Source organism: Lepidochelys kempii, chromosome 1 (assembly GCF_965140265.1).
Source record: "Lepidochelys kempii isolate rLepKem1 chromosome 1, rLepKem1.hap2, whole genome shotgun sequence".
In the NCBI taxonomy this organism is placed as follows: domain Eukaryota; kingdom Metazoa; phylum Chordata; order Testudines; family Cheloniidae; genus Lepidochelys; species Lepidochelys kempii.
Window position 1 is genome coordinate 237,394,352 of NC_133256.1, and position 20,054 is coordinate 237,414,405.

The window sequence follows — 20,054 nt, forward strand, 5'->3', positions numbered from 1 at the left end:
GCTGAGAGCTGGATAATGCCATACAGAATACACATTTTTGGGGGAAAATCCAGGACTGGGAGTGTGTTGATGTCATCCAGCATGTGGTAACCAAGGCTAGTGGAAGGCTGAGTGTGACTGGAGTGCTGCTGACAGGCTGCAGCTATATACAGGCACTCTGGGTGCGACTGGCATGCTGGAAGGCTGTTTGTGAGTGACCAAGGTGACAGCTACAACAGCAAGGCATTGTAAGGCACCCAAGGTTGCAGGACAGGGGTGACAGCCCCCTCAATGGTCTGGATTGCACCCTGAAATGTCATAGCCATCCAGTATGAAAATTAATTGGAAGCCAGCCACTAGCAGTTCTGTTCATCACATTGATATGTAAGAGATGGATTTCTGCTATTTCCCTACATTTATTTTTCCTTTTTGGAAATGTTAGTCTGTGGTTGGAAATGTGAGGAAAGAGACATGGTAATCCATAAATATTAGCTTGTGGGTTTTTTAGATTTGCATTTGTGAAACATCCATGTCTTGGTGCTGAGCTATTTTTATTAACATCCTAGTTCTTATCACATGTAAACAGCTTGTAAAAGGAGGATGGGAACACTGTCTCTAAGCCTCTGATTTCCAAAGTGCAAGGAAGAGAAAGGAAGATTGATTCCAGTGGGCTTGAAGGTAGATCGTGGGCCCCTCCTATCCCCCCCCCCTTTTTTTTTTAATTAGTGAAATAAGAGAGAAAAAGAAGTAGCCTGAGGCTACAGAAATATTGGTTGGATTAGCAGTTCTTGCTCATGTAGAAAACTTTTCCTTTGCTATCGGCTTTGAACAGTGCAACTGAAACAGTGACATCTGAAACTAAAAGGAATGAAAATGTAGTGGCTCTCTGGCAAATTACTGGTAGTCTCCCCAGGCCATTTCTCTTCAAGAATACTAAGGGGACAAGAGGGAATGAGGTAATTACAACAAAGAGAACAATTTGGTTAATCTGTTTTTACAGATATATCCTGAGGATTTGATAGGGAAAAGGACCATCCAAGACTTTACAGTATTATTCTGTTGGAATATTAGGAATGGATTAATGTTCATAAAATAGTTTGGCTTTGAGGGAGATTTGTATATTGGATCTCTTTCATTTGTTGTAAATATTAAGATGGGAATATAATGGTTTTGAATAACAGAACGCTTTGTGTAACCTGTTTCAATGTTCTTAATTGCCGATTTATGAGATCTTGATTTTCATATGGGTGTAGTTAGGAATGTCCAGTACCTTCTATTATACTTTTTTTTAATTGAATAACCCATGTCAGTAGAGAGCGACTGTAGCAAGTGATCAGTTACTATAACTATATTTTAATACCTGATCCATAGCTCATTGACGTCAATAGGAGTCTTTCCATTGACTTCAGTGGGCATTGGATCAGGCCTACATTGATGGTATGCTATTGACAGATAAGCAAGTGATTAATGATTTAGTAGATTGTGGGAGTCATGAATGAACTTGTATTGCCTGAATGGTGGGATATCTTATCTCTGTCAAAGCTGATTTCTAAAAAGGGGGGGGGGGAATATTGGTTCTGATTCCTATTTTGCTTCATATAAACAAACTTTTAGACCACCTTTGAATGTCATTAAGCTTCAAAACAATGTACACACCTATTTATTTTTTCTTTTGCCGGTCCCTCTAAAATCAGGCCTGGGTTGTACAGCTGCCAAGTCCATTTGACTTCCAAGTCAAAATAGCTAAGAACATAGAGGCGTGTGATGTGACACACTTATGAATCTTTATAGTCCACCCTAGTTAAAACTGGGAGCTGAATTCAGAGAAGTTTGAAACACAGCTAGCACGGCCTTTGAAGCATGTTAACCTATGTTAAGTGGTGAGATTTAGGCTTCTGTGGTTCAGTAAGTTGTTCTTTTACTGTGAGGAACTAAAAAGAAAAGGAGGACTTGTGGCACCTTAGAGACTAACCAATTTATTTGAGCATGAGCTTTCGTGAGCTGTAGCTCACGAAAGCTCATGCTCAAATAAATTGGTTAGTCTCTAAGGTGCCACAAGTCCTCCTTTTCTTTTTGCGAATACAGACTAACACGGCTGTTCCTCTGAAACCTGTGAGGAACTAGTGACCTTTCCCTTACATTAGGGTTAATAAAAATAAATACAGTAGTAGCTTTTTGAGAGTTATTTAAGAATGGTGGTTCTTTTCCCTAGCATGTAGTCGCTCAGCAGCTTGATAGGAATATTAGTGTTCTTGCTGTATTTCTATGTTATGCTCTATGACAACAACTAACTTTTTTGAAGCGCAGAAAATCTGCCAAAGGGTCCCTCATATCAAAGTATAATATGAAATGCAGTTTTTTAATAAGAGCCCCATATTCATTCATTGCATATATTAAGGGCCTAATTTTAAAGTAGTGTGTGTGGTGGAACCTGGATAATCCCTCATTTGCACAAAATATTGGATCTCTCCCTATCTTTCAAAGAATTAATAGAGTGTTGTAGCAAGGTCTTACATTACTAGAAGGTAATTATTTTTACAGGAGATACTACAGTATGTTTGCTGGTACATTATGAGGTATAATCATAAATGAAATGGCCAGCGTCAAAATGAATAAGCAAAATAAGGCCATTTTTATTGTTCATTTAGTCAGTAATTCGCAAAATTAAGTAATTTGCAGCGGGCCTCTCAGTCGTTCATATGAATTAGCGAGGGTCTGCTGAGCTGGACTGTATGCATCTATCTGGCAAGCAAAGGAATGGTGAATCTGAGGAGAAACTGCTGCCTCTGACGTGACAGTTCTTTCCTGTACTGTCTCTTTAGGCTTTGCATTTGGGAGTGTAACAAAAGGATAATGTATGTACTGAGTCCCTTAATGAATGCAGATCCCTGTCTGAGCTGTGGCCATGTGATCAGCCCGTCAGCAGGCAGAAAGGTGTTTTCCAGTGCTTGTGTGACAGGCTGTCTCTCGTAGCCTTGTATTGACATGCTCTAAAACTGCACTCTGTTTTGTCATGGCAGGTCTGTAAACCATATTCCCTTCCTCCTCTTACACACCGGTAAGTCTTGTACATTTAATAGGCTTTGAATTAAGTGTTTAAAGTTTGGAGACTGCAGGAAGAATAGGGAAATTCAGACTCCAGGCTGTGCTTTTTTCCCCTTTAACTGTGCACCTGTTTAGTGCAGAGCATAAGGTGTATAACTTCTTGTGCAGCAGATAGGCACAGTGGGACAAAAAAAAAGATAAGGCTAGAATAACTCAAACTTGCAATTCTCTTTTGGTTTCTTATTTAATATTTGTATTGTGATAACACCTCTATTGTACTAGGGAATGAACGCGCAAGTTAAACAGAACTTCATTATTTAAATACAGTGTTTATTTTTAAAACCGTTAAAGAGCTTTCATAGATTGTAAGGCCAGAATGACCTCCTGCATAAAACAGGGTGTGGGCTTTTTTTTTTTTTCCCATTTACACCTGCAATGAGCCCAATCATTTGTGTTTGACTAGCATATCTTCCTGAAAGGCATCCATCTTGATTTGATGATATCAGGAGATGGTTCCACTGGTTAATCACACTCATTGTTAAAAAAATCGTGCCTTAAAGTTTCAATTTGTCTGCAAGTTTCAACAGTCAAACACCCAAACAGGTTACTGATACGCTTATATAGATATGTCAGATTTGGCTGGGTACGTGTCAGTTGCTCGTTGGGACAATATTATTTAAATAGGAATAAGGTAAATTTTGTGCCCATGTTGAAAAATATAAAGCAAGATAAGTGTGGTTCAGATGATGTCTCTTCCTCTCCTCCTCCTCTTCACTTCTCTCCCTGTCTCCTGTAATGGAGAATGGACTGCGTTTATCCCATCTGCGTCTTTTTCACTGTTTTGGTGTTCCTGGCACACTAGGTTAGACTTTTAGTAAAAGCAATGCTGATGTCTAGGTGATTCAGGGGTTTGAGTATTGTGAAAAGAAGTAGGCCCACTGAGAGGCAGTGTTACCTGCTACTGCTATTTTGTTCATTAGCATAGAAAATGTTCTCTGTGGTGCGTCCAGACATACAGACTTTACTCTAAACGGCAGGCTATAAAAGCAGGTGAGAGTAGAGGGATTGGGAGTTATGGATCCTGGGTTCTCTTCTATCTCTGCCCCTGACTCACTGTTTGAATTTGGACAGATCACTTACCCATTCTTAGTCTACCCCTTTGGATGTGTCTGTGCTTTACTATCTCACCGGGATGTTCCGAGGCTGAAGTAAAGTGCTTTGAGGCCGTTCGTTAGGGGAAAAAAGGCTAAGTGCAAACTAGTGCTGGTTCAGATCACTCCTACCATGCAGAGACCTATGAAAAGGGCTGGAGAGGCAGGGACTCCAGGAGAGAATCATTTAGGGTCCTAAGTAGTTTGGAGGCCTCCCAACCTCACAGACTCTGGGGGCTGTGGGAAGGGGCAGAGGCATAGAGGCATCATATGTTTCATCAGATAGCTACCCTGCTGGCTTTAGCAGGAGCTTTTTTGCACTTGGTTGGTTGTCCCCTGTAGTGTCTCAGTAGCAGCCACAAATAAGACTTGGGGAACTGATACTGTTTCCAACAGTATAGCAGCTTGGATGTCCATAGGTGGTGTATGGATATGCCACAGAGTGCCCATCCCTTGCTTTGCCTCAAAATCCCAGGGACGACATGTCCCTCCACCAAAGCTTTGTGAGGGAATTCTTTTGGGATATAAGGGAGAGGACATAGTGCTGATACAAGTGGCATTCTCTCCCCTGCCTGGATGCGCACACCTTCCTCATAGGCAGGGAGATCTGCCCATGGAGGGGTCCATCCGACATTTCCTATGCTGAGAGAAAGCTCTAGGGCAGTGTTTGTTCCTATCATTCTGTATAGAATAATACAGGCCAATGGCTTTTCCTTCCCAGGATGCAAATGACCTTACAAATGTTGTGTGTTTGAAGCTTAGTGTGTCTTTGTGGTAAAGAAGCTTTTTTTATATGCTTTGGGATGGTGGTTTGTGCTTGCTGATGTGAGAGCATGTTTAACTAGCATTCTCAGTCCATCTCTGCTGTTTGACATTTTTTTTCCCCCTGCTGCTCCTGGAAACTCCCTGGATCGCTGCTCCAGGAAAAAAAATAAAGAGCTTTTTGCCTTCATAGTTTTTTCTCTTTCTTCTTTTTCAGGCAAATAATTCAATACATTCAGTATGAATCAGTTTTGCAAGTTTCCTGCAGTTATATTTTTTGGGTCTCTCCTGGTGTTAGTGTCCTCACTGGGAAAACAACGCTAGTGATATACACGTTTCCTGTGCAGTTAATGTGTTCTTAACAATGGTGCAGTTAATGTGATGTGCAGTCCAGATTATGTAGCTTCTAGTGTAGCTAAATTCATATTAGAATGTTTGCCTCTTAGAAGGGAGTTCAGAGATTCCCCCTATCCCCCATGTAGCTAAGCAGAAATATTGCTTACTGAAAGAATATGGTTACTGGTATCCTGTCTTTGAGAGCCTGACTCTGACCATATGTGATTGGACATAATCTTCTGTCGTGTTGGAAATGACCAGTATAACACAGTGGCAAAGCGTGGTGTTGAAGTAAATTTTGTTATTTAAAGGGCCACTGTTAGGATTAGATACTGCAAACACTCATGTGCTTAACTTTATTCACGTTGTTCAATTGAAGTCAATGGGACTAATGTGCTTAGAGATAAGCACATGCAGCGAGATCTGTGGGATTGGGGCCTAAAATTTTATGTCCACAACAACAACAAAAACAAATAACCCCCAACCTTGTTTTATTTATTAATAGAACCTTAGATTATATTAAGATTAAAGTAACTTTAAAAAACATATTTTTCACCATTTATGCTATTCCCCCCCCCCCCCCCCCATTCTTGCTTTAGTTAAGAATGGCTTTTGATGGTGTGGACATGAGAAACAGACCAATATCTGCGGTGTTTGAGTTGCAAACACCATGGAGCCATGTTTGGAGTCAACCAGCCAACCTGTTTTTCTTTAAATAAAACAAAGAAAGCATGAAAACATTTCTTCTAAGGTTACATTTTTGTAAAATCTTCTGGGGCTTAAACTACCTACCAGCAGTCTCCTTCTCTTGCACTTAATATTCATCATCTGTGGTTTCTGACAATGAGACAGAGTAATTCTTACATGACTAGGGAGTATAAAGTACTAAGAATTCTTAAAATGCTTCCCATCTTCTTTAGATGATGTATGAAAGAGAAACTGAAAATGCCCTCACATTTCAGTTCAGATGGGTTGCTACTGATTTTACTGCATTCAACTCCACAGAAACCAGGGGAGGAATAGAAATTTAGATGATACTAGTGCTTATAGACAAGTAACACACACTATAAAGTTATTGTATGTTGCTGAATTAAATTTGGGGATTAGCCTCTTTGTGATTTCTAGGTTGTCCACTTTATAGACAGCTGAGATCTGAATGTATCACTTTACATCCTTGTATAAAAACATGCAAGGTTGGATACTTAGAATTCCAAAAGCTAATGAAAGAAACTCAATAGGTCATGCTTGGTGTTACTGTTAAAATGTTGTCTTAAAATAGGATTAAACACTTGTCACTGGTACAGGTATTATTGAGCTAAACATCAGTCCCATTGAAGTCAATTTCAAAACTCCAGTTGACCTGAAAGGGACTAGGAATTGGCCCTCATGTTTTCAGTAGTAGGATCGAAGAGGAGGTGTTCGTGGCTGGATTAGTTCAGTTGTAACTGATGTAAGATTAAAAAATGGGAAATGTTGTGGGTGAAGGGACACACAGGCTAGAACAGACTTGTGGGAACATAGCAGAATCCATCCGTATATGTATGTCCTGCCCCCTTGATTTTGGCAGCTAGTGTGTTTTTCTTTCTGTTTGTTCGTTTCTAGCCCTGATCCTTGTGAAGATAGTTATTACCCTTGAGAATGCAATCTAACATTGAAAGTTAATCACTAATTCCCTTCCACCCTCCCTTCCCCAGAACACACATGCTAACATGAAGTCTTTAAACCACGATTTGAAGACTTCAGTAGCTCAGACATAGGTGAGTTTTTTGGCAGGAGTAGGTGGGTGAGACTCTGTGGCCTGCGTTGTGCAGGAGGTCAGACTAGATGATCATAATGGTCTCTTCTGACCTTAGTATCCATGAATCTATTTTGTTTTTCATGGTCTCCACTCCAGGGAACCTATTAGTGTTAGTATTTAACATTTATGTTATGGTAGTGCCTGGAGGTCTCACTTATGTTGAGGTCTGATGGTCTTTGGGACCCAGGCTTGTGGACTTGATGTTTCCAAGCCTGTGCTTGTGTAAACCTGGGTTTACATTGCTGGACCTGAGTCTTTCAGCTATGCTAATGCATTCACAGACCTTCTGGCTTGGGTCTGCTGCTTGAGCTGCATCCACAGAGCAAAATGACAAGGCTTGGACCCAGGACTTGGGCTCAGACTCACCCGCTAGCAGGGTCATAGGAACCTGCGTGTTCACTGATCTGAGTCAGACTGATCTGTGTGTGGATGGAAGAGGGGTCTTGCGGTCAGACCTGAGTAAGATGTGCAGTGTAGATATACAGCATGAGACCAAAGTCCTGGAGCTAAGTGGAGTAGTTGGGTTTTTTTTTCTAGCCAGTTGATTTATGTATTTTCTGTTGAATAAACTAACAGCAGTTTTGAGAAAGGCGGGCTTGGATGTCAGTCTCCTTTATCCACATCACCATGCTTCCGCATGACTAGAAGCTGCCATTACTAATTTAAACTTATCCGTACTAGAAATGGATATGGCTTTTCATTTAAAGTGCCCAGATTCAACTTGTGGTCCCAAGTGTAATGAAATTGGTGAGTGTAATCTCTAACTGTCCAAATGATCAAGGCTAAGCCTTGAGAGATGTGCTGTGCTGCAGTTCTCAAATTCAGGGCACACCTCACATGGGATTGGCCTCTTAAAGATCATTATCTTAATGATGAATGGAGTGTTCAACCACGAAGTGTAAACAGCTTTAAAGCCTTTTAAAATTGTTTTTAAAGGGAAAAGTCAATGTCTTATCAATTTAGCCTTTTTCATGTGCCCAGAAATGGGTTATCTCTACAAAGATTAGCTAGACTCAGGTGGGTGACAGCATGTTTTGACTGTTCCTGTTCTGTTGTCACCTTGATTCTGTGGAACATTCCATGCCACTATGAAATCACATTAAGCGTAACCATTTTTGCTATATATGCGTCCCCCACCCTTTGGCTCATAACTTGGCTGAAAACATTTTATTTGCCCTAATCATTTGGCATACAGTATAAAATCTCAGTTAAACTAAAAATCAGCTTTTTAAGATATGCATTTTAAAATGAAGGCAAATTCCTGATGGGGTTTTGTTGGTGGTTTAGTTTTTGCTACTATACTTTAAAAAAACAGTTATAGCCTCATTATTCAGTTTTAGCAATTAAGCAGTATATATTTTCTCCATTAATTTCCATTTTTCATTTGAGCACAGATAGTGTACATTGTTCTCATCAACATCTAAAGCAGACACAGTCCATGAGTAATTTACAGTCTAACTAGACAATATTTGGGAGGTCGTAAAATGGGCGAGATTCAAAGGGTACTCAGTGACTTGCTTAGAAGTTATTTAAATTTGTTTTAAAAGGGCTGGTGGCATTATTTACCTGTCTGGATTTCAGGAAGGACAGATTTTAATTGAGTGAATGGACAAAAGGAATAGGCAGCTCCAGATGGAGGGTATGTTACGGAAGGAATTCAGCCAAAATTTTCAAGAGTGACTAGTGATTTTCAGTGCCAGTTTCGAGATAGCTAACATGAGACACTTCAAAGGAGTCTGATTTTTCAGAGGGTGTGTGTTCAGCTCTCTGAAGTATCTTGATGTTTGGGACACAAATTGGAGGCACCCAAAATTCATCCTTTATGAAAAGGAGTACTTGTGGCACCTTAGAGACTAACCAATTTATTTGAGCATAAGCTTTCGTGAGCTACAGCTCACTTCATCGGATGCATAAAGTGGAAAATAGTGAGGATGTTTTTATACACACAGACCATGAAAAAATGGGTGTTTATCACTACAAAAGGTTTTCTCTCCCTCCACCCCACTCTCCTGCTGGTACTAGCTTATCTAAAGTGATCACTCTCCTTACAATGTGTATGATGATCAAGGTGGGCCATTTCCAGGGGAAATAGGTTACTTTTTATAATGACTCAATCACTTTTTTTCATGGTCTGTCTGTATAAAACATCCTCACTGTTTTCCACTTTATGCATCCGATGAAGTGAGCTGTAGCTCACGAAAGCTTATGCTCAAATAAATTGGTTAGTCTCTAAGGTGCCACAAGTCCTCCTTTTCTTTTTGCGAATACAGACTAACATGGCTGTTACTCTGAAACCATTCTTTAAAACGTAGACCTTTAGTTGTAAGCTCTTCAGGGCCAGAACCATGTGTTCCAGTGCATTTGTGCAGCACCTAGCACATTGGAGCTCCGATCCCAATTAGGACCCGTGGGCACCACTGTAACATAAATCATAGAATCATAGAATATCAGGGTTGGAAGGGACCTCAGGAGGTCATCTAGTCCAACCCCCTGCTCAAAGCAGGACCAATCCCCAATTAAATCATCCCAGCCAGGGCTTTGTCAAGCCTGACCTTAAAAACTTCTAAGGAAGGAGATTCTACCACCTCCCTAGGTAACGCATTCCAGTGTTTCACCACCCTATAGTGAAAAAGTTTTTCCTAATATCCAACCTAAACCTCCCCCACTGCAACTTGAGACCATTACTCCTTGTTCTGTCCTCTTCTACCACTGAGAATAGTCTAGAACCATCCTCTCTGGAACCACCTCTCAGGTAGCTGAAAGCAGCTATCAAATCCCCTCTCCTTCTTCTCTTCTGCAGACTAAACAATCCCAGTTCCCTCAGTCCCTCCTCATAAGTCATGTGTTCCAGTCCCCTAATCATTTTTGTTGCCCTTCGCTGGACTCTCTCCAATTTTTCCACATCCTTCTTGTAGTGTGGGGCCCAAAACTGGACACAGTACTCCAGATGAGGCCTCACCAATGTAGAATAGAGGGGGACGATCACGTCCCTCGATCTGCTGGCAATGCCCCTACTTATACATCCCAAAATGCCATTGGCCTTCTTGGCAACAAGGGCACGCTGCCGACTCCTATCCAGCTTCTCGTCCACTGTCACTGTTGAATCTCATCAGATTTCTTTTGGCCCAATCCTCCAATTTGTCTAGGTCCCTCTGTATCCTATCCCTGCCCTCCAGCGTATCTACCACTCCTCCCAGTTGAGTATCATCCGCAAATTTGCTGAGAGTGCAATCCACACCATCCTCCAGATCATTAATGAAGATATTGAACAAAACCGGCCCCAGGACCGACCCTTGGGGCACTCCACTTGACACCGGCTGCCAACTAGACATGGAGCCATTGAGCCCGACAATCTAGCCAACTTTCTACCCACCTTATAGTGCATTCATCCAGCCCATACTTCTTTAATTTGCTGACAAGAATACTGTGGGAGACCGTGTCAAAAGCTTTGCTAAAGTCAAGAAACAATACATCCACTGCTTTCCCTTCATCCACAGAACCAGTAATCTCATCATAGAAGGCGATTAGATTAGTCAGGCATGACCTTCCCTTGGTGAATCTATGCTGACTGTTCCTGATCACTTTCCTCTCATGTAAGTGCTTCAGGATTGATTCTTTGAGGACCTGCTCCATGATTTTTCCGGGGACTGAGGTGAGGCAGGCTGACTGGCCTGTAGTTCCCAGGATCCTCCTTCTTCCCTTTTTTAAAGATGGGCACTACATTAGCCTTTTTCCAGTCATCCGGGACTTCCCCCAATCGCCATGAGTTTTCAAAGATAATGGCCAATGGCTCTGCAATCACAGCCGCCAATTCCTTTAGCACTCTCGGATGCAACTCGTCCAGCCCCATGGACTTGTGCACGTCCAGCTTTTCTAAATAGTCCCTAACCACCTCTTTCTCCACAGAGGGCTGGCCATCTATTCCCCATGTTGTGATGCCCAGCACAGCAGTCTGGGAGCTGACCTTGTTAGTGAAGACAGAGGCAAAAAAAAAGCATTGAGTACATTAGCTTTTTCCACATCCTCTGTCACTAGGTTGCCTCCCTCATTCATTAAGGGGCCCACACTTTCCTTGGCTTTCTTCTTGTTGCCAACATACCTGAAGAAATCTTTCTTGTTACTCTTGACATTTCTCACTAGCTGCAGCTCCAGGTGCGATTTGGCACTCCTGATTTCATTCCTACATGCCCGAGCAATATTTTTATACTCTTCCCTGGTCATATGTCCAACCTTCCACTTGTTGTAAGCTTCTTTTTTATGTTTAAGATCCGCTAGGATTTCACCGTTAAGCCAAGCTGGTCGCCTGCCATATTTACTATTCTTTCCACACATCGGGATGGTTTGTCCCTGTAACCTCAACAGGGATTCCTTGAAATACAAATAATACTGTGAATGGAAAAGGGTGGTAAGCTGAGAATGAGAGAAAGAAATGGAGATATTTTTGCTTCATAGAGTTGACTGTCTAGTTGAAATTTTATATTTGCCATGAAAGGAGTTACCATCTGGAAGGCTGCAATATACAAAAGCATGTCTGGTGTTTGGCAGTTAGTTATACTTCCACTTTTTTATATTTATCTAAATGCATTCCTTGAGCCACGATATTTTGTTTTTTTATTTTTTTGCTAAAATACATAAATGCAAACCCTGAGCACCTTCTTCAATGTGAGTGTGAACATTTTTGATTGGTCTGTAATGGTCAAGGCAGTGAGAGTAGTGAGTTGAACTGAATTGTAAATATGTTTAAGGCTGTGAAACTGATCTGATAAAAGATATAATACTCAAAGCTGTTGATGACACTTCATTTCCTAAATTAGCACATGGTCTTGTTGCCTATAGTTGGAGAGCATATACACTGAAATTCCTCTGTCTCGTCGATTTGTTATTATTTGAGTTATGATCTGATACTTGTTAGGCCTTTTGAACACTGAGATCAAACCACAGCAATAATGTAATGGTCTGGTTTGAAATGATGATGGCTAGGAAAGAATCCGATAGTGACCTACACTTTTTATCTGTAAAAGAGATAGTAATTGCTAGGTCAAGCTTGAGGTTATTAATGGATCATTGTGGGAACTGCACTGTCTCCTTGCAATACATTTACTCCTTTTGATAATGAATTTAAGAGCTGCTACCATCTGTTTAACTGTGTACCTTTTTAAAGTAAAATTATAATCCTGCTAACCTCTGATCCACCCGATTCAGAAGCTGTCTGTTCCTGTCTTGACAGATAGAAAAAGAGTACTTGTGGTACCTTAGAGACTAACCAATTTATTTGAGCATAAGCTTTCGTGAGCTACAGCTCACTTCATCGAGCTTATGCTCAAATAAATTGGTTAGTTTCTAAGGTGCCACAAGTACTCCTTTTCTTTTTGCGAATACAGGCTAACACAGCTGCTACTCTGAAACCTGTCTTGACAGATGGATGTTCCGGGAGGAATAGGGAATTTTAGAGGGTCTTAAAATTAACCAGATTTTTCCTTTTCCAGGAAGACTTTTTGTTGTTGTTGTTGTTGTTGTTTATTATTATTATTATTACCACCTCTCTTGTGTTTATATAGCTCCTTTCATCCCAATCAGTACCAAAACTCTTTACAAACATACACACACAAATCAGTTTCCTCCGTCAGTGGAATGAATTGGCTCTGAACAGATCACAGAAGGCTTACGCATCAGTTTTGGATGGGAAGTGAAGGAAAATGCTGCATCAACTAGAAAATGAATGAGGATTTTTTAAAAGTCTGAATGTAAATGTCCTAGGTGAAGTTTGGTTGGGGCACCTGTACTTCCCTCCCCGACCCCAAATCTTGATTATAGCAAGTGGTCAGGGGTTCACTAAATAATTTCCAAAAGATAGCACCTTCTGTAGCCCAGTGCATTTCACCTTCACAGTACAGTGGCTCAGACCCAAACAGAAAAGGGTCACCGATTAAAACACCAATGCTGATTTTCATACAGTATCCCGGGCTTTCCTTGGAGGTCTCTTGTCCCATATTGACCAGATCTGATCTTGCTTTAGCTGGAGGTCTGCTAAGATCACAACCCACGGTTTCATTGCTGCAGGTAATTAAGCTACATAGGCGTTGAGAGTAAATTAAATGTGATGTGATTGGTGGTTGAGGGGAAAAAATGTTAAACAGGGCTCTGGTTCTGTCTAACAGAGAAACACAGCATCACAGGCTTGGTTTACCCTTCCAGTGGAAAGTCCCCTGTTCTCCATGATGGCAGAGGAGACAGCTTGCCCAGTTGACTGAGAGCCTTGCTTTTTTTTAATGCTTCTCTGTGCCAAGTCCTTTCCTGACACACAGAAAAAGAGGGGCCCATAAGTAGGAAGAGCTTCCCTGCTTCACCCAGATTTAATAGCTTTATCCCCAGTACCTGAAAAATAAAGCCGAGGTGAGCAATGTCATGTTGGTGCCACTTCTGTACCTCTTACTCTCACAGTTAAAGCGACATAGTGCTCAGGAGCCCTGAGAGGGAAGTTGTACTGTCAGTCATCATAACATTTTCCACTTGGGACTTGCCTTAGGCAGGCATATTGCATCTAGCTTTCCAGTTCCTTTAAAGCATGGGGAGCACTCTTCAAATTGCATTAAAACTGTAAAATATTTTAAATACTAACTATGAGAGATGCCCAGTTAGGTGTATTGAAACAATAATTTACTCCACCCCTTGTCCCCCGATATACAACCCTTCCCTCCACATTCTGGTTGAATCAGGGAGTGGAGTCACAGCTTTGACATCTGACTAACTCCTCAAAGCAGTATCAAGTACCAGGCTGTGACTTTGCCCCTGGAAAGAGGCCAGTTTCTTCTCTCCTCCTCCAGGGAAGTAGCGGTGGGAGAGAGTTAACTCTTAAAGTCTGACCACTTGGGAAGGGAGTTTATCCTTAGCAAGTCGCAGCTGCATCTGAAGAGCTGTTTGGGAATGGGGGAATTTCTTTCCTCACTTGTGAGTGGATCCTGGATTGCTGCCAGGTTTTGCCACCCTATTCTGCTGACGCTGCCTTTGAGCAGTAAGGTCTTGCTCGGCTCTTCCTTTCCTTAGTGGAGAATCATGTAGCTCCCCAACTCCTTCTTTTTTCTTCCCACACCAGATGCACATGTAGGAGAGGAGGAGGTCAGAACCACATGCTGTAGCTTTCAGCGAGTAAATAGCTGAGTGGGCTCTAAAGAACTACAGCTAGGAGGATATGTTTAGCTGCTGTTGGAGGGGAAGGCACTTCCTTCTCTACTGTGTCTCTCAACTTACTACTCAAAACAGCTAACTGCAGATTCTCTGTCTCCCTTCTGCTGTTCCATGACATTTTGTGCCATCACTTTGGTCCCTAAGTACCTGCCAGGTGGCATCACCTCTGTCCCTAAGTACCTGAAGGCTAAAGGTCCCTTCCCAGCTTGCTCTCTGGAGATTAGACCTTGTCTGTCTGTGGTCAGAACCCCAGGCTCCTGCCTCATTTTACTCTGAGCTGCAACTGATAAAACAGTTCTTTAATGTTCATTCTTTTGTTCTGTCATGTTCCACACAAATAATTGAATAGAAACAGAAGGGGTGAACCAGATACTTTAAGGGAAAAAAAGGGGGGGGGAGAAGAAATCTTATTAAAGGGAGTAAGTTGTTATAACCCAAATGTATTAATCCTCCTATTGCATCTGATTGATGAAAGTAATTCCCTCCTTCCATTTTGCATTTATTATGTAGCTGTGATCTAAAAGCGGCTAGTGTCTTTCATGCACAAGATCATGACAACTACTGTCTCCCTTTGTTATGTTTTAGGTGTTTAAGGTGTTGCTAGTTTTATTTCAGATGATAATTCAACATTAATATTCTGGTAACACCTGGGGGCTAACTAGTTTGGGACCCCACAACACCATACAGAATAAATGACCATTCCTGTCCTATTTCATGGAAAATGGGTTCAGTTTATCACTGAGCTTCCAGCTGCATTGAATTATTGACTTTTACAATTTAACTAAAGGGTTAAACACCATCTGCAAACTGTTGTGTGTGACCTGTTTCTGTCTACATGGCAGAGTATATATTTGGGAGAGGGGGATAGAGTTTTAGTCCCTGGTCTCCTAATTGCAGATTGGATTATTTTCGATGCTCTTTCTGGCAAGATTTGCATGGACCAAACAGTTCCTCCTCATTGAGATGTCTTTCTTACTGCGGTCAGTGCCTGACAGCTTGCCATGTTACAATTCTGCCTAGGATCCTATTATTGTTAATGTAGCTCAGGTGTATTAAGCCACCTGTAAATATATTTAGTTGTTGATTTCAGTTCTAACTGGCATCTTTGTCCACGGTAGCATCAGTCCTATTTGCAACATTGACTGAAGCCGGTAGAACGTACGTGCACTGGCGCCTCGTTGTGGAAGAAGAATATATGTCCACCCAACGAGCAGGGTCAACCTTCAGCGGGAACATAACAGGCGAGGGTGGGCGGCCTGCAGTTCGGCATCCCCATGATTTTACACTAAGCTGGTAAATAATAGGCTAACTTGATCTCCCATTGTGCTTGGTTGAGGGAAGAAAATTACTTTGCCAGAAGCTGGGAATGAGCAACAGGGGATGGATCACTCGATGATTACCTGTTCTTTCCCTCTTGGGCAACTGGCATTGGCCGCTGTTGGAAGACAGGATACTTGGCTAGATGGACCTTTGGTCTGAACCAGTAGGGCCGTTCTTATTCACTGGGGCTCCAACCCTCTGGTAGCTTGTGGGGAGACTTTCAAGGGCATAGAGGAGAGCCAGATGACTGACTCCCATTGGCTGGCAACTCCCTTTTATGTCTTTCAAAATCTCCCCCGTGGGACCTTGAAAATCTTAAGGTCAGTCCTGCCAATCGTTTTGAACTTGCTCAAGGCTGAGGATCCAGAGGAATTTATAATGGTGACTAGAGCCTTTTTATTCTGAGCCATGTTTGTGAACTATTGTACCAGCTTGGAAACCTCTGGTAATCCATTCCCTCTGTCTCAGTTCATGAAGTGGGAGACAGGTAATTTCAAACACTGTATGAATGTAATTGTGACATAATGCTCTTAGCAGGAAGGAAGTATGTTGTGTTGTCCACGTTCTCACTAAATATTGCTGTCTTTGACAGAAGGCTGTGCGTGGGGTAATGTTCAACATGGTTATAATTAGAAATGTTCTGTTGATGCTATGCTGTTCAGTCCTGACTTGAATGCAAATAACCATACAGGTAGATAAATTATGGTGTACATCCCCAGGATATTGATTGAGTCATCAAGAAAGGCAGTAGATCTTTTCTTTTCCTCATGCAAATTTAGATGAAAAGTTATTTTATCTTGTGCTACAATGTTTTGCTTGATTCATATACTTGAGGAGATCTACCACATGAGGAGAGCTGAGTCTATGTAACAGCTTAAAAAACCTCCCCCAACCTTGAATTAGACTTCATATGAAAACTTCAGTTGCTTTTTATCTTACAAAATAATAGTGCTTGTCTTTTTTTGCATTTTATTGTCTGACTAGAAGAAAGCAGTGTGAAATGGGGGTTTTGAAATAAACATTGTAATGTGCTGCCACGTGTATGTGTTTGCGCGTGCACCACAACCCTCTGCTGGATAAACTTGGAATTGCTAAATTGTGTCATAAGCCATCTTCTGCTAACAACAAATGGAGATTTTCCCTTTAGCTTGAGTGGTTTGGAAAAGAAAGAGCCAAGTTCTGTCTCTGCTGTTGTAATGATGTTCGGAGTGGAAACAGTGCAGTGACAAATACGTCCTGGCTGTCCATGGATTTGTTACAATGTAAAGGTTTAGATTCAGGTTTTCTTTTGGGAACTGTTTTGTAGCCTAAGCCTTGACATAGGCTAAAACACCATTTCCTTATATGCTTCTGGAACTGTATTTGCTCTACAAGCTTGCCAAGATAAATCTCCATTATAACATAGAATCATAGAATATCAGGGTTGGAAGGGACCTCAGGAGGTCATCTAGTCCAACCCCCTGCTCAAAGCAGGACCAATCCCCAATTAAATCATCCCAACCAGGGCTTTGTCAAGCCTGACCTTAAAAACTTCTAAGGAAGGAGATTCTACCACCTCCCTAGGTAACGCATTCCAGTGTTTCACCACCCTATAGTGAAAAAGTTTTTCCTAATATCCAACCTAAACCTCCCCCACTGCAATTTGAGACCATTACTCCTTGTCCTGTCATCTTCTACCACTGAGAATAGTCTAGAACCATCCTCTTTGGAACCACCTCTCAGGTAGTTGAAAGCAGCTATCAAATCCGCCCCCTCATTCTTCTCTTCTGCAGACTAAACATCCCCAGTTCCCTCAGTCCCTCCTCATAATTCATGTGTTCCAGACCCCAATCATTTTTGTTGCCCTTCGCTGGACTCTCTCCAATTTTTCCACATCCTTCTTGTAGTGTGGGGCCCAAAACTGGACACAGTACTCCAGATGAGGCCTCACCAATGTCGAATAGAGGGGGACGATCACATCCCTCGATCTGCTGGCAATGCCCCTACTTATACATCCCAAAATGCCATTGGCCTTCTTGGCAACAAGGGCACACTGTTGACTCCTATCCAGCTTCTCGTCGACTGTCACCCCTAGGTCCTTTTCTGCAGAACTGCTGCCTAGCCATTCGGTCCCTAGTCTGTAGCGGTGCATTGGATTCTTCCGTACTAAGTGCAGGACCCTGCACTTGTCTTTGTTGAACCTCATCAGATTTCTTTTGGCCCAATCCTCCAATTTGTCTAGGTCCCTCTGTATCCTATCCCTACCTGCCACCATATCTACCACTCCTCCTAGTTTAGTATCATCCGCAAATTTGCTGAGAGTGCAATCCACACCATCCTCCAGATCATTAATGAAGATATTGAACAAAACCGGCCCCAGGACCGACCCTTGGGGCACTCCACTTGATACCGGCTGCCATCTAGAAATGGAGCCGTTGATCACTACCTGTTGAGCCCGACAATCTAGCCAACTTTCTATCCACCTTTATAGTGCATTCATCCAGCCCATACTTCAACTTGCTGACAAGAATACTGTGGGAGACTGTGTCAAAAGCTTTGCTAAAGTCAAGAAACAATACTTCCACTGCTTTCCCTTCATCCACAGAACCAGTAATCTCATCATAGAAGGCGATTAGATTAGTCAGGCATGACCTTCCTTTGGTGAATCCATGCTGACTGTTCCTGATCACTTTCCTCTCGTGTAAGTGCTTCAGGATTGATTCTTTGAGGACCTGCTCCATGATTTTTCCGGGGACTGAGGTGAGGCTGACTGGCCTGTAGTTCCCAGGTTCCTCCTCCTTCCCTTTTTTAAAGATGGGCACTACATTAGCCTGTTTCCAGTTGTCCGGGACTTCCCCCAATCGCCACGAGTTTTCAAAGATAATGGCCAATGGCTCTGCAATCACAGCCACCAACTCCTTTAGCACTCTCGGATGCCACGCATCCGGCCCCATGGACTTGTGCACGTCCAGCTTTTCTAAATAGTCCCTAACCACTTCTTTCTCCACAGAAGGCTGGTCACCTACTCCCCATGCTGTGTTGCCCAGTGCAGCAGTCTGGGAGCTGACCTTGTTCGTGGAAAACGGGGCAAAAAAAGCATTGAGTACATTACATTGAGTACTGGGTTACAACCATGATTCATTGTGGCGTTTAGACATGATTTTGTTTGTAGTATAGATGGGGCCATAGCGTCTATCAGCAGTATGAGGTTGTGATGCAAACAAAATGGAAGGTATTTTTTTTAAATGTGTAATACAAAATACAGTATCTATTCAGAGAAACATTACAAAGGCCTGTGTTTTTAATGGCAAGAACTGTTACATCTCCCTCAATACAGTACATCTGTGCAAGGTATTTTTACTAACAGGATAACTGGTGATTAAATACAGTGTGCTCATTTTCCCATGTCGGGGAAGAGGAGAGTTTGCAGACAAAATAGTAGAAAAATGAAATTGGTGGTGCTTTTTCTAGTCTTCTGTACTTGATTTTTGCATTCAGGTGACTTTTTTGAAACTAGATCTCATTTAAAGTTTATAGCATTTTCATTTAATTCCATAACATTTTGGTGCAAAGTTCCACCATTATTCTATAACTGGTGGAAGAACCAGCAGTGGAACACGAATGGGAGAGAAATCACAGGCCTTGGTATGAGAACACAGCTATCCAGTGTTTTTTGTCCCCCATTTTCAGTAGCATTTCCACCATTGCTAAAAATGGTGAAGCCGCACCACTGGTTGTGCAAACATGAGATTCCCGTCCCCACCCCCCATCTCACCCCCAAATGCTTGTGTAGAATGGCCCTAGTGAGTCAACCACTTAAATTCTAATTTATGTAAATATATTTTCTTCAAGACCAATTTCTCTGCATGGAGAGAATTTATGCTGCTGCTGTTTGCTTTGCTGACCATAGGGAATGTTTTAAGGCTACCACTTATACTAGGTGAGCCAGTGAAACTAGTGGGCCAGGTCACTACTAAGTAAATATTTGCATGATTAATTTTTCTATGAATAAATTTAGCTATTAAGGCCAAGTAGTCATGTATTTGGTCACTCTAGACAGAATGTATTTTCTGAAATAAGACCTGCGATGCAGTCTTTACGTATGTCTTCAACTGACTACTGTGCTTGAAGAGGGACTATGTGCATGTATGGTTGCCAACCCTCCAGCATTGTCCTGGAGTCTCCAGGAATTAAAGATTAATCTTTAATTAAAGATGGTCATGAGATGAAATCTCCAGGAATTCGTCCAACCAAAGTTGGCAATCCTATGTGCATTTAAGTTTATTTCTTACAGAGACAGGGTTGGAATGTGGAAATCCTGGTTAATGTAATTTTTCTGGGATAATGGAGTAAATTGGCACGTAGCCGTGCCATCTCATGCTTGATTGAGATCCTGAGGCAATATTTAGTGTAATGGATTAAGCAATGCTTCACTTCACACAGTAATCTGTTATACAGAAAAATACGTTTATAGTTTTGAAAATAAAGAATCTTTTCAT

The 20,054-nt window shown here is 41.8% G+C and overlaps 1 protein-coding gene across 8 annotated transcripts in view; it reads left to right on the forward strand.

The window, feature by feature from the left end:
• The window catches only part of EPS8 (EGFR pathway substrate 8, signaling adaptor), a 219,391-nt gene that overhangs the window by 13,806 nt on the left and 185,531 nt on the right, over positions 1-20,054 (forward strand). Inside the window, exon 1 of one of the 8 annotated variants that reach the window (XM_073319184.1) lies at positions 3,015-3,037. The exons of the other annotated variants lie outside the window; for them this stretch is intronic. The gene's annotated coding sequence lies outside the window, so the exon portion shown is untranslated. Of the gene's footprint in view, positions 1-3,014; positions 3,038-20,054 lie in introns of those variants that run through there. 8 annotated transcript variants of the gene reach the window in all.